The sequence below is a fragment of the Solea senegalensis genome, linkage group LG1 (assembly GCF_019176455.1).
Source record: "Solea senegalensis isolate Sse05_10M linkage group LG1, IFAPA_SoseM_1, whole genome shotgun sequence".
NCBI lineage: Eukaryota > Metazoa > Chordata > Actinopteri > Pleuronectiformes > Soleidae > Solea > Solea senegalensis.
The window spans coordinates 12,583,747-12,598,290 of NC_058021.1; the positions used below are offsets into that span (position 1 = coordinate 12,583,747).

A 14,544-nucleotide genomic window follows, 5' to 3' on the forward strand; every position below is an offset into this window, starting at 1 on the left:
TTTGCAACCACCTGTGACCCACCTGTGGTGACCAACCCAGTCTTTGGCAGTGATGGGAATAAAGTCATTAAAATAAACTGGAAGTACAGACATTACTCCCCCCTGAGATAAAAGGCAAGAATGTATAAGTAGAGTATAAAAAACATTAAAATAGTGTAGATAAGTGTACAAAGTTTTTTGTTAATAAAGTATTCTATTAAGTGTCCATTTCATTCATTAAACATATTTTCTATTCAGATTGATGATAAATACTTGAGCATACACTTGAATTTTTGAGTTTCATTAAGGGGGGAATCCAAATTCGCCAAATGTAGTGCAATATTTAGTTTTTACTTTCTAATTTTAGTTATTTGGGAGAAGTAACTAGTAACTTTAATACATTTTTAAGGTGACGTGCCCAACATTGGACTTTGGGAAAGATGGCTATGGCATAGGGCTAGCCAGGAAAAAAATTATAAAATTCACTTTATATTCTATAACTGAAATGTTTATTATTGCACTCACATGTCCCTAACTTCAATTGACCTTAGATCACTTAAAATGGCAAATGTAATAGTGTTTTCTTAATCATTATTATTATTTAATGTATTACGTTAACGTATTGTCAGCAGTGTAATATAACATAATAAATGAAAGGCTTAAACTGGTCACAGACAGATGAGGTAATGTTATGTGAAGATTTTTGGGAGGGTGCAGAAAAATAATAGGTTTGTGACCAGTGTGTGATAACAGAGCATGCCGAGTCAAATACAGGACAGATTGAAGCAATCCGTTTGATTTACCACCGTTTCCATCTCTGAGTCTGACTCGCCCTGCAACCACTTCCACATGGTGTTCTGTCCACCAGCAAGCGCACACTGCATTACTGGACTGGTCACAGTGAATGGATGCTGCTAACAAGTTGTTGCTCCTCTCTGACCCCAGTTTGCACATGTGTGTGTGTGTTTGTGTGTCATGGTGGATATGTTTCTTCCAGTGTGTGTGTGTGTGTGTGTATGTCAGTGTATGTGACCCAGACTGACTTGTTTCCAATAAGGAAATTAAATCCATTGTGTGATTTTTTTTTTCTCTCTCCCCCAGCGAACCATTTCCTTTTATTACTTCACCTGCACTTCTTTGAGCCACTGGGTGTGCTCCCCCACTGCAACCAACTCCCAGACAAGCATCAGCAGCATCTATCTTGTGGACAGAAGTGCTGAGTGGCTATTACTTCTCAGCAGACCACATAAAAACCACAGCAATTAAATGCTATTGGGCCGTTCGACTTTGTCTTCTTAGAGGAGAAAAAAAACAGTAGGGGGTGAGAGTGGAAAGGCACAGAAGTGTAAGACTGAAAGCAAGAAAAAAAAAAACCAAGACCTTAACTACTTAACAGAGAGAAAGATCTTTATGTCAGTACTTTTAAATGAAGATGGATGAATTAAGGGTGTCAAAAATGGGAAAGGAGCTAAGAAATTAAAGCAGACGCAACACATTTTAGTGTCATTCTCAAAGGAACACAAGGAAGCATTTTGAACCGAGATAAAATGCTTAGTCTGAGCAGAGCATGTGGGAGTGCATTCAGGTCTCCCCACTTTTGAAGAGCTTAAGTGCATTGTTGTTCTGCCCTCCACTAAAACGCTTCAGTCATGTTGTGTGGCCTTCAGCCTGCTTAAGTGAGAGTCACTTTTTCAGTTAAGACTTTAAAAATCTATTTTGTAAAACAGAGGAATACGGGTGAAGACAGGCCAGTGCTGATGTAGTTGCACGTGAACAATATACGTACATATATGCACATATATACATATACAGTACATATATACACATATATACTGTATATACATATAAACATACACATATACAAGAAACTTTAATAAGAACGGGCTTAATAATATGTAGGAAAAGCATGATTGAAACGAACAAACTGCTGCTTGTCTCATTACCAAGCAAAGTCACATTAGATTAACCGTGGTCTAATGTAACGGCTGCACTGCGTTGGCCTCTCATGATCAGTCTGTCTATCTATCTTCCTCTCCGTCTCCTTGTTAAATCCATCACTTTCTTACGCTGCCATTTATCCACTAGCGTTTCTCTCTCTTCTTGCCTCCTTCAGCTTTTTTTTTTTTTGCCTTTCTGTCTAACTGACATTGAGATGCATTTTGGGTGATTGGAGCGGAGATGGAGCTTGACCAGCAAATATGTAGCGATGTAGGGGGTTCAGGGCATATTGTGGGCAAAGAAAAGTAAAGTCATATCATAGCAGCTGCTTTAAAAAAAAAAAGAAGAAGAAGAAGTTAATTAGCCATTAACAGTCCTCTGCTCTGTCCTCACGTTATTCAAGGCACCTGTAACACAACTTCAAAGAGGCTGCATCTGTATTTTCTATTCTGTTTTGTGGGACCAAACTAGAAAAAGTGATGTGAGCTGTATCATCATTACTCAGAAGCTAATGTAGACACTAATGACACATGAAAACCAGGTGTCAGATGTCAAGAAACACAGCTTAAAATGTCTTTGTGCCTTTCTCTTTCTGCAGAAAAACTGAAGTTTAAAAAGTACTCTAAATTCCCTTTAGAGCAGGCAAATTGCTCAGACAAAAATGGTGAGAGGTTAAAAAAATCAGGAGAGGAGAGAAAAAACAACAACATTCGGATTGGAAATAAATTATAAAAGTTACTGTATTGACATTGTAAATGGGCTATGAACCGATACATGTTGACATCATCTACCACTGGTGTTGAGCTTGCCTGCTTTAGCTCCTGGACCATGGTCAGCAAGCACAGGGGAGGTTGTTTCTCCAGGACCAGCAATGACGCTATACTTTGGGTAACTTCCTTACGTTTTACTTGCAGAATATGAACACATGGACACTCAGCTTAATCTGGAGGTATCTGGGCACATCTGGACCGAACAATACACATTAGTAGCTTACTTTGTCTCTGCTAACATTCATTTAGTGCTTTAGTGCATGCATCTCATGGTCGCACACACAACTGGACCACTCCCTCTGTTTCAATCAACAGCTCACTCAGTGCGCCTAACATGGCCCTTCTAACGTTACACATAAGACTAGCTTAGGACATTTTTGGACCACTTTGTGCAAAAATTTAAATTATGCAAGCACATCCAAGTTTACATAAAATAGTGATGCATATAGCAGATAAATTAATTCAGCTTATGCAGTGTGGGCAAAACAAACCCCCTAAAATTATGATGCAGAGATATTGAAGGAGACTAGCTGATTAATTGTAGCACTGTTTCTGACCTTCTGACTTAGTGATCTGTTTAGACCACAGGAGGAAAGTCCTGTGATTTTGTCCAATGAGAACAAACAGTTTGCCAATAGCCTCTGGCTATCTCGATGTGCAAATAAGCACTGTGTTTCTCCTGGCCAGATCGATGTGTCTCGATTAGGTTGCTCGGGCCAAAAAAGGAATGCAGTGACGTTCCTATTCCTCAGCAACCAAAAACCCATTCTCATTGAATACATGCAGACAGTGATGTGCACAAACACACATGCGTGTGTGCATATACACATATAACGGGGAAATGCAGTAAGACACAGTGATGACACACAGACGTCATTTGTCCCATGGTATTTAGCACAGACGTCAAATAGTGTAGAGTCCAACAAAAAATCAATGGGCATTTGCAACAATCAATGCCCAGATTCCCATGAGAAGTAATTAGAAAGGCAAACACGCAGCGCTGCTACTTTCCATCGCTCTGCCTATCACAAAGTCCCACACTAAGTGCTTCTTCACCGCAGGGTAAAAACAAAGTTCAACACAGCAGGGATGCATCCAAGGAAGGATTGAGTTTATTTGTTATGAACTGGAGCTGACATGATGTAAAAATAAATTATAAAATGGGTGTGGAGCGAAGAGCGATAGTGTGGCTCCCTGCTATCGGGAAAACAAAGGAACATTTGTCATTTGATTTAGTTGTTAAACTCTGTCTTTGACCTACAGGTGGGTTTGTGCATCCTGTTTTTTTACTCTTTCAACAATCTTGTCTCCCCATCTTAACAATTACATTGATATAGATCTTTGAGCAACACAGTAGTGACACTACTGGCAATGAAGAGGTTTCTGCTTTTGAAAATGCCAAGACAACATTTGTGACGATGGGCTGCAGCTAACAATTATTTCAAAACCAGCTCATCAGTCAATTATTTTCTCAACTAATCATTTAGTAATTTCATCTATATAATGACAGAAAATGGGGCGACATGTAGACTGACGTTTGGGCATAGACAAAATAGATTTAGTTTAGTGTTAACGAGGAGCAAACAAACCAACGTCTATTTAATGAATGTGTTAAAATTAACTGTTGCAGCCCCAAATGTACTGTATATTTCCCAATTTAGCTCTAGTCCTATCTAGTCCTGTCACTCACAAATAATCTACCACCAAACTACCAGCCTCTGTCAGTGTATTATTGAAAAACAGATGACAAATAGAATTGGAGAGATAGACACACTTACATCTAATTAACGACAAAGCGCATTACTAGCTCAAAAAAAGAAGTGTGGAATAGTTTGTTAATTTTTGACAATCCTGAGCAGGCTTGTCAGCCTCAGGCCATCTCTGCAGCTAACAAGCCTGCTGTTCATGTTCATTCTGTTTAAAGGGAGAATAGATGTGTCTAAAATCCATAGATTAAACCACTATCACTGTATCTGCGCTTTGCATGCAAAATGTATAAAATAATATAATTCTTGACCAACAACAACTGTAATTAAAATACTGAAGTTGTCAAAGTCAATGCATCATTTCGGCGGAGTGAGCTACAGAGTCAAACTACTGCAGGAGGGATAATGGTGTCTCTAGATCACCGAGATATGTAGCACACAGTTATTGCTCCTGTGTGCTCCGATGCTAATGCAGCTAAAGGGAGCATCCAGGGACACATACAGATAGCAAATACGCCTCAGCTTATCTTAAAGAATGTCTAGTCAGCCTCACACAAAAAAACCCAAACGTGGGATAAAATAAAAAGGTGTGTTTTTTTGTTTTTTTTTATTATACAAGACATTTAAGAGCAACAACAAGAAGGCACCTGGTGACCTCAATCAAATGATCATTAGTTTGTGCATTGAAAGGAAAACATAACCTTTTCTTCATGCTTTCTAATCACATCCTGAACCACATTGAGTTGCTATTCATTGTACGCCGTATGAATACATTTTTTGCAATTTTTGCAAAATTGAAGGCAGTAAACATTATGCATGCGCACGCGCACACACACACACACACACACACACACACATATTCTTGTCTACCTTTACTTATAATGCCTTCCATAGCCTCATAACATTACAAATAAATGCCTACCCCAGCTCTTCCTTACCTGGAACTAAATCTACCCCTTAAAACAAATTCAACAATTGAGGGCCGGGCACAAAATGTTGTCCTCACAACCACAGGGACACATGTCCAGGCATATACAAAGCTGATGCTGTAGCACAAATTGTAAAGACGCACCTCACCTTGAGAGGACGAGACACAGTCGTTTCTTCAGTCTTCTCTAGCTTGCAGCTGTCAACAGAGAGAAAAGAGGTGGTTTCAAGACCCTGCCTTGATGTGGAGAGGGACACTTGTGAATGGAAGCACAGATATTTTTCTATAGTGAACACTTGGATCAGGTGTACAAAAATAAAACTACTAAACTGTACATACTGTATATTAACCACAGTAACCTAAGCTGTGGTTCTGAGATCTGCTTAGTTAAAATAACCTTATAGGGTTGTTGTTTTTTTATTCCAATGAAGACACTCTGTAACATTCTGCATCTAATTTTGCTTTGCTAATTTAACAGTTGCAAATGAAATACCCATTACATGTTATTACGCTTGATAATGTTCCGTTTGTGAGTGTTGCAACTGAGATAATTTGCAATCATAATGGTTTTGAAGGACACTAGATATCACGCTCATTTTACCCTCGAGACATGAGCCAGCACTTGACACTAGACTGTTGAAAAAGGTAGGGAACGCAGCCGTGGTTTGTCTTTAAAGACGCATTACAGGACTTGACCTTTCCTGTTATGTAAGTAGAGTTGCAACTAATGATTATTTTCATAATCGATTAATCAAGGAGTCGTTTAGTCCATAAAATGTCAGATAACGTTGAAAAATGTCGAGCAGTGTTCGTCAAACCTGGAAATGATATTCTCAAATGTCTTGTTTTTGTCCACAATCCAAAATGATTCTGTTTTAATGATTTATTTGTCATGTGGAGCCAAGAAACCAAAAAATATTCACATTTAAGAAGCTGAAACAATCAGAAATCTTGTTGAAAAAACACAATGAAAAGAACTAATTAATTATCACAATATTTGACGACTAATTTAGTGATCGATTAGTGATCAAGTAATTGTTTCAGCTCTATATGTAAGGTTTTCAGTTTCATGATATTAGATGGCCATATTGTTCCAGTGTGTGGTCAAATTCAAGTGCTTATTAAACGTAGGTTTAATAAACACAGCTGCCATCAGTATCTTGAATGGTCCAGGTTAGATTCAAATTATAACGATTGATCAATATATTCATGATATTCATGCAACTTGCCCCAGTCTCCCTAAAAACTAAATAAGAGATGAAATTAGTCCAAATTAAACATTAATCTCTCGTTAACTGTAGAAACATGGCACTGGAGGCAACCAAACACAAATAAGCAAGTCACACAATTAATATTCACAAGGTCAGAGACACCGGATCATCTAGGCTCTGTGGTGCTTTCAGGAAAGTTTGATTTCACTTTTAAACAAACAAATGGATAAAGTCACCATCAAAGGCAATAGATTTCCGGCTTACTTCTGTTGTCAAATGGTTCCAAATTAGAAAACAAAAAACATCAAGACAACACAAATGGATCTCTACAGTACAAGCTCGATCTGATTTTCCCAACCCTAACATATCACAAGAAGTTGTGAATTAAAACATACCCAATAATAAACAATTAAATGCTTTAAAAGAAACCAAAGGACACACACCCAAGTTGAAAAACTGTGCTTTAGAGAGTTCTTGCTGCACTAAGGGGAACAGCTCATACTGTAAGGTAAAACAATTTATCAATTCAAAATGCCAGACTGTGTAGATTTAGATTTAGTCTCTTATTATACACACACACACACACAAATATACAGTATGTGCTCATCTAATCTTTGTTTGGTTTAGTTTCAAAAGATCAAAACTAGCCTTTATATGACTTAGGGAGACAAGCAAATAGGGGAATCTACAGATGGTGATTATAAATTATAAATTCCATGACACACACAAAGAGAGAGGGAATGTCTGACATGCATCCAGTCACATCTGCTGTCGCAGCAGACAGTGCCTTTGGTGAGCTGATGATGTAGTGTGTGTGTGTGTGTGTGCTTTGGTGGGATTCTTCACAGCTTTCAGTTCATCATGTCATGCTTTCCTGAGGACATAATCCACCCACTTGGGGGAGGAAGTGATGAGAGAGGCACAAGAGTGTGAAAGAGGAGAAAAAGACAAAAAAAAAAAAATCTAAAAGATAAAAACGGTTAGTTAATTTTTACGTTGTACAAATCCCTGAAAACATAACGACCACAGTTACTCACACTCATCTCCTCACCACCATTAAAATCTGGCACCGGGAGGAGACTGCAGTTGCTGCATGCGCCACACTTTACACGTGTGTTTCACAGCCGGCAAAATTGCTGCACTGCACGGCCCCCGCTCATTTACGATGGTTTGCACATAGTTTGCACATAGTTCAATAGTTGAGGTAATATCCGCAGATATCCAGCCCTAAGACAAACTATAGGCAAAAGCAAAAATAAATAAACAAATATAGTATGACACAAAAGAAGACTTTGTCCTTGAAAAAAAAGTTGAGCATGCATCACATCATGCTGTACCCTACAAGTGCTCCAATTCTGTGCCTTAAAAGGTGATGCCAGTGGAGGAAGGAGGAGTCGAAAATGCTGATGGTCGCAGGATTCCCATTTCACATGAGACGAGGCATAAAGAGAGTAAAATGTACTCATTTTCAATGTAATATTCGCCTTTCAATTACATCATAAGCTTTCCCCATCGTTGCAATAACTTTAGGTAAAGAAATGACTCTGAAACTGATGTTAAAAGAGAACTTTAGTTTACGACATGAACCCTAGTTCTCTGAAGCATGAGTGAGGTACCAAAACAAATGATGACAGACACTGTTACTCTGTGTGTTGAGTTTTGTTTGTTTCAAGATCTCCTGGTGGCAAAGACAACAGTTCCCATGATAATATTCTGCTTTCCAACATCGTCAAAGCAGGTCTTTTAGTATTGTTTTGATTGACAGATACTGATACTGCACCTATAAATGAAAAGAAAAACAAAACTATATTGTCTCAAATACCCGATATCCATTCATCCTCGTTAGGTCACCCCTTCTCCTATCTCACTAATACAGAACAGCTAAAATGTCACAGGAGCTGTAAGAATTGTATGACATTAAACTGGTCAGACAAAAAAAAAACTCTCTACTATTTGTCCTCATTACAGAAAAGCCTTCGACAGCTCACCTTAATTACCCCCACCGCACCCACAGAGGGCTATTTTCCAACCCTGCTTGGCATAAGTCATTTTAACGACCACCATTTTGTCCCCCATCAGCTCAGGATGCCTATGCTTTAAATTCAGCAGTGCAAGTAAATCTGCCAGCTTTAATTAAAACAGCTTCTTTTGTCGTGCTTTCTTTCTCTCCCTCCATCCCTGTGTCCCTGATGACATAATGGTGCTGGGAACTTCCCTCTGCAAGGCTGACTCAAAAGGAATGACCCTAAGAAACACGGAGGTGTGTTGCACCATTTTATGATGAGCTGGCAAGAGAAAAAAGTCACATCTCATCCTATAGCCGCATCATCCCGCTTCAACCTGACTTCCTGAGTAAGAGGATCATTATGGAAATTGCTGAAACAGAGTCCACTAATAAGGAATGATGCTACATTATGTAAATTTAAAATATGCAAGAAATCAATGAGTTTGCGTCAGGCACTTTAAAAGTACAATGGGTTCCACAGTGTGTGGGGTGTCCTTGTTGTGTGTGAAGGTCGGCCTTTCTTAGGCGAATAACGATTTGTGAAGCCGAATCAATGAGGCTCATTCAGGCCGTTTTCCTACAATATTGTTCAGGGACTAACTTTGGTGCCATTGATTAGCTGATTTATAGCTTGCATCTGCTCTGCGATCGCAGGGAAGGTAAAGCCACTCATTACAGGGGAACGGTGGGGGAGAAGAGAAGAGAAGAGAAGAGAAGAGAAGAGAATTTAGCATTTTGTCATGTATCAAAATATATTTTTTTACCGTATGCAGACAAATCACTATAAAAGCAACAAATTATGTCAGGAAATTTTGGCACATGGCTTCTGCTGGAACAGCAGTTAGCATTACACCCAGTGTTGCATAGTAATAATATATAATATATTGTATTGGCTATTCAATACAATGAGTATGTATTTTCAGAAACCGACACAGTTAGTCTAATTCAGTGTGTATAGATTTAGAGAGCTGCGTCGGTAAATTAAGCAGCAACTTACAACTATTTGAATGTTTTATGAAATCTGCTGCATTTTTTATGCATCAATTATCCAAAACAATGTAGGAACGTCAGAAAACAAAACGTCCAAAAAATTTGCAGTTTACCAAAACACGAGTCACGACACAAAAACCTCTCAGTGACAAAGTTGAAACTGTAAAATACAACAGATAGGACACCCCCCCAAAAAAAAGCAAAGGCACATGAATTTTTAATCCACCGAGGTTAAAACAAGAAAAGTCAGTATTATTTTACATTTTGTTTTACGTCACTGGGCCGAGTCAGCAGAAACCATCTTTGTGGCTGGCATTGCCCATCCATGTCCTACATTTAAAAAAAAAATTAACTTTCTTTTTCCAAGTAACACCCTCTTTAACGGTGGTTGCTCAGTGCCATACCTCCTTTTCCACTGTCCCTAAATCTCTCTTTCTACACCTTTCACCTTTCCTTACTCTTTCCTATTTTCACTCCTCTCTGACAGACAAAATTGCACTAATACATCTCCCTCCCTCTTTCTTTTACAGCTCCTCTCTTATTCCCCCCTCCTTTCTTATCTGCACCCCTGAAGGGGTTGTCTGTCTCCTAACCAGCTGAAGCAAGGCATCCACTGGTCTCTGCCTGGCCCCTATTATCAGAGCATGACAAGGAGCTGCAGTGTCGACATGTCAGCCTAATAAACATCCTTTATGGAAACGGCCTGGGTGTGTTTTGAGGGGAGTCAGTCAGCCACCAAGCAGTGGACCATTGATTTCATAGATGGCGCATAGTGCTTACACTTCCACCCGTCTATTACACAATGGACAGGCTGCAATTGTTTTGCCATGCACAACCATACTTAGGACAGCCACACTCCTGGAGGCTTTCCATTTTGTTTGAGATGTGGTTTTATAAAGAACGGCAGAAGGAGAGCAAGAGAGAAAGAATTAAAAAGTCTCCAGCATAGGTCAAGTATGGCAGCGCTTGAGGCAGCAAGACATTTAATCACGGGCTGCTTTTTCCAGACCTTTTCATGGGACATTCTTTAAAACGATTGTTTAGCAGGTCAAGGTCAATAAGGCTTTCACATTTTCTCTTTCTTTACAATCCAATACTTTCTTGTTTTTAGTGCAGGGGGTGTGAAGTGTCATACAGCAGCGGAACATGCCATTTAATCACTTAGCAATAGCAATCAAACCCTTTACTTCCTCCATTGCACTTGAGCCAGCCTGTGTAGCTGACACCGTTAACTGATTCAGGACCACAGTGAGAGGGGGAGAATGATGGGACAAATAGATAGACATAGAGATAGATACACAGAGAGTGACAGAGAGAGAGAGAGAGAGAGACAGAATGTGTGAGAGACTCCAGTGCTCTTCAGTGGATGAGTAGTTCAGCACCACGGACAGCAACATTCTCTCAACTACAAATCAAGGAGATGCTGGTGAGAAAAACACATCAAACTGTGCCTCTTTAACCTTTTGTCCACTAGGAGGATATAATTATTCATAACAGGTGGGCAAGCTGTTATGTCATCTTTGCAAGCAGGCAGCCTGAAAGACTCAGACTCAAAGTGTATTAGATATTAATGAACTTTGGGAAATTATAATATATTTACCTAATACTTCACATAGCGTCAAACAGACATGGGCTCTTTTGCGATGAATAAGTCAGTTGATGCTTCCAGTGTCTGTGACCAGTCATAAAGCCTTCGGTCTCTTCCCATTGTTGTTGTTTTTGACAGCTAAGAGAGATATTTCAGCTAAAAGCATGACACAGTGCAAGGCCAGTGCCTCGTTTAATTGAATGTTCAAAGAGTTTGTTTATTGATCGGTGACCATGGACATAGAAGTTAGAGCAAACTGAATGGCAAAAAAGAAAAGAAAGAAATTTCAAATCACTTTATATCTTCAAGACATTTTAATAAAAACAAGCCACAGTCAAGGTACAAGCAAGCAGTGGTCACACTCGGACTAATGCAGCTTTAATTGTATTTGCTATCTTTTGAACCGGTCATCTGTCAGTACAATCCGCAATCACAGAAAAGTGGCATTACAGAGCTTTATGAATCAACAGCAGCAGGCCAGGCAAACCTGCCAACCCGTTAAACTGTCAGAGCGACCTTCACTTACCCTCAGTATTGATGGTCCAATCATATAGAGATATGAATTAGTACCTTCAGGGATTTCTTAAAATGGGGCATAATTCTTGGATATGTCTTAAGAAAGAGGAATAAATCATGGTGTGACTTAATGGCATCGTCCGGAGAGCTTGAGAGGATGAATTTCAAAAACATGTTTTGCTTACTCCTCCTAGCTGTATATAAGGATTGTGGTCAGAATAGTGATGAGAAGATAGACCGACTACAGGCACTCAACAGCTAAAAGCAAGGATATCATAGATGTTGATTTGTTTTGCTGTTGACAATGTCTTTTTCATTATTTGTTTATTTTAGATATATATTTCTATTATAAAATCCTCAGAATGCAATGGACCCTGAAAAACAATGCATAGTGCCTAAAAATCATCTTTTCTGCTCTCAGACTACAGATTTGTCTTTCAACCCTCGGGAAATGTAGTTCAAATTTGCAGTAACTTGGATAAAAACGTTACATGACACAAACAAACATGGACTCCGAAACTCAAATATACAAATCTGAACAAAAAGAAAGACAAAATAAACACACCTTTTTTTTAACAACATTTGTCCTACACTACATGGAAGCATAATAAAAACACTGCCAGCCTCAGTTCTTTCCATCCTTTTTCAGCTTTTATATTCACTGTATTTAGACGTTCCCATTATAAATAGATGTCAATGTCCATTACTGTTTCTGGAGTCCTAAAAGACCCTGTTGTATTCTGAAAGCTCTCTCTGTCCATCTGTGCTTTCAGACAGGGTTTGGAGTGTATACCCTACAATCTCTATGATTTTATTAATACATTACTTTGAACCACTTCCCGTATTGAGTCGCCATCACAAAAAAAATGCTGCTCTCATTGGAAAAAGACGGACACTGGTGGATACTTTGTAGTGGCGTAAAACATATGAAGATACAGTTGTGTGTCTTTAAGATATTTGTAAAGGACAGTTTGGCTGAAAAATAAACAGCTCCGTCTTTGGTGGTAAAGAAATCTATCAATATGCAGCTAAAATTCAGCAGATCGTGCATTTGTTCAACTAATCAAAAGGATGCAAAGCAACGGCTTTATCTTAAGATTTTTTCTCGCAAAATAAATGTTGCCAATATTAAATGTTCCACAAACAACAGTTAGTGCTATTTTTGTTGAATAATACTTCTACAAAAAGGTAGCAGGATTTGAATTCCATACAAGAAAATGTTCTAAAACCTGCATAACAGTTAGCCCGAATCATTTTAATATAATTGTAATGAAGCTTATTTTTAGATTAAAGACCATAAATTCTGAGTGCTATTAAGTCAATGATGATTAAAATGTAGCACCATTCAAACTGTTTTTGAGATCTCAGAACAATGGACCCAATGGAGTACAGCTGAACAATCATACTAAAAAAATGATGTCTGTTCTGTCATTTGAATTTTGCCTACAACACGAATGGATAAATATGGCACTCGCTCCGTCAAATGGCTCTGCACATATCCACTCCAGCTATGATTGGCAGTGATGGAAACCAGACAAACAAACCAATTTCTCCTTATTATTATTATTGCTATTATTATTAACATGTATTATGGCACTCGAGGCAACTACACTGTACCTTTTTGGTGCTATGCCACATCATTCATGCAGTGATCTAAAAAGGCTTCTCTCACTGTTGTTTGACACTGGGACTGATGTGAAGGATGAAAGAGTACAACCATTAAACATTGTCTCCTCTCATTCTTTCAACTCCTGCTGCATTTCCCAGCATGTTGTTATCCTACATGTTGATTTCCCACACTTTTGTTTTACAACGTGTTGTTTTCCGGCAGCGCATTTGTGCTGTCAAAGAAAAGAAAGAAAAAAAAACAAAAACATACAGGCAAACACCTCTGACAATGGGAAAGTAAATCATAATTATTAGCAGGTTTACCTTTGTTAAAGAGACTAGAATCTATATATGTTAACTATGGTGTATAAGAAGTATCAGACTCAAAACTTCTTAACACTCTTCCTACACAGATTGTTATTGTTTCAGCATAAGCGTTCACTTCCTGCAATAAAAACAATAAATTCAAGACTATAGACGACTTGCAATGTTTACTTGCATCATTTGTTACAGGCGAACGGTAGAAATGTAAAAACCTAAAATGCCTCTTTAGTGTGCAGGGCACACGTCTATCCTAATTGAATGATTCTGAATAGTGTGGTGCAGTATTTATGAATATAAGGTGCACACAGTCTGAATATAAATAGGTAAATATAACATGGAAGTCAGACACTAGATAAATGTATTACTTGTCACGACACAAAGCAAAAAAAAAACAAATCATCAAAAGTAAATGCATTGTGTACAGTAAATGTGTATTATTGTGCCGTTCGTGTGGGTAGTTGTGTGTGACAGTTTGGTAATAACAGTGACAAGGGCAGGCGATTGGATTTAACTGGAATGAATAATAAATTACGCGTCCTCTATGTAAACCACTGGCAACCCTACTCGTGGCTTTAATGCTCGTCTAACAAAGAAACACAGTCGGGCTCAGATGCAATGCACACTGTCCCGCTGAGCCTGCGTGAGCGCAGAGGTGTTTGCACACTTATCAACTCAAAGATGAAACACAGCATCACTGTCAAGAAAAAGCACAGCACAGTTGGTGGGGACCACGGTACACCACCTGAATACTGGCAAGGTTTTTATCATTTCTGCCAGACGCAGGGACACGACGGAGGTGTTCATTTATGTTTAATATGTTGACAGAATCTTTTATTTTATTCTTCCTATTTATTTCCTGTCTTTCTCTTAAGTCCACATGTGCCGAGTGGCTTTTTGGTTCCTCCACTCTAGTTAACCTCTCTGCCACGCAGAGGTGCTGCACTGACACTGACCTAGTGAGATCTCCCATCACAGCCAAGG

The 14,544-nt window shown here is 38.8% G+C and overlaps 1 protein-coding gene across 4 annotated transcripts in view; it reads right to left on the reverse strand.

The window, feature by feature from the left end:
* tnr (tenascin R (restrictin, janusin)) overlaps positions 1–14,544 on the reverse strand; it is a 152,102-nt gene that overhangs the window by 94,960 nt on the left and 42,598 nt on the right. For 3 of the 4 annotated variants that reach the window (XM_044027767.1, XM_044027777.1, XM_044027747.1), the window contains exon 2: positions 5,471–5,519. The gene's annotated coding sequence lies outside the window, so the exon portion shown is untranslated. Of the gene's footprint in view, positions 1–5,465; positions 5,520–14,544 lie in introns of all 4 variants that reach the window. The other variant, XM_044027758.1, reaches the window with a different exon arrangement.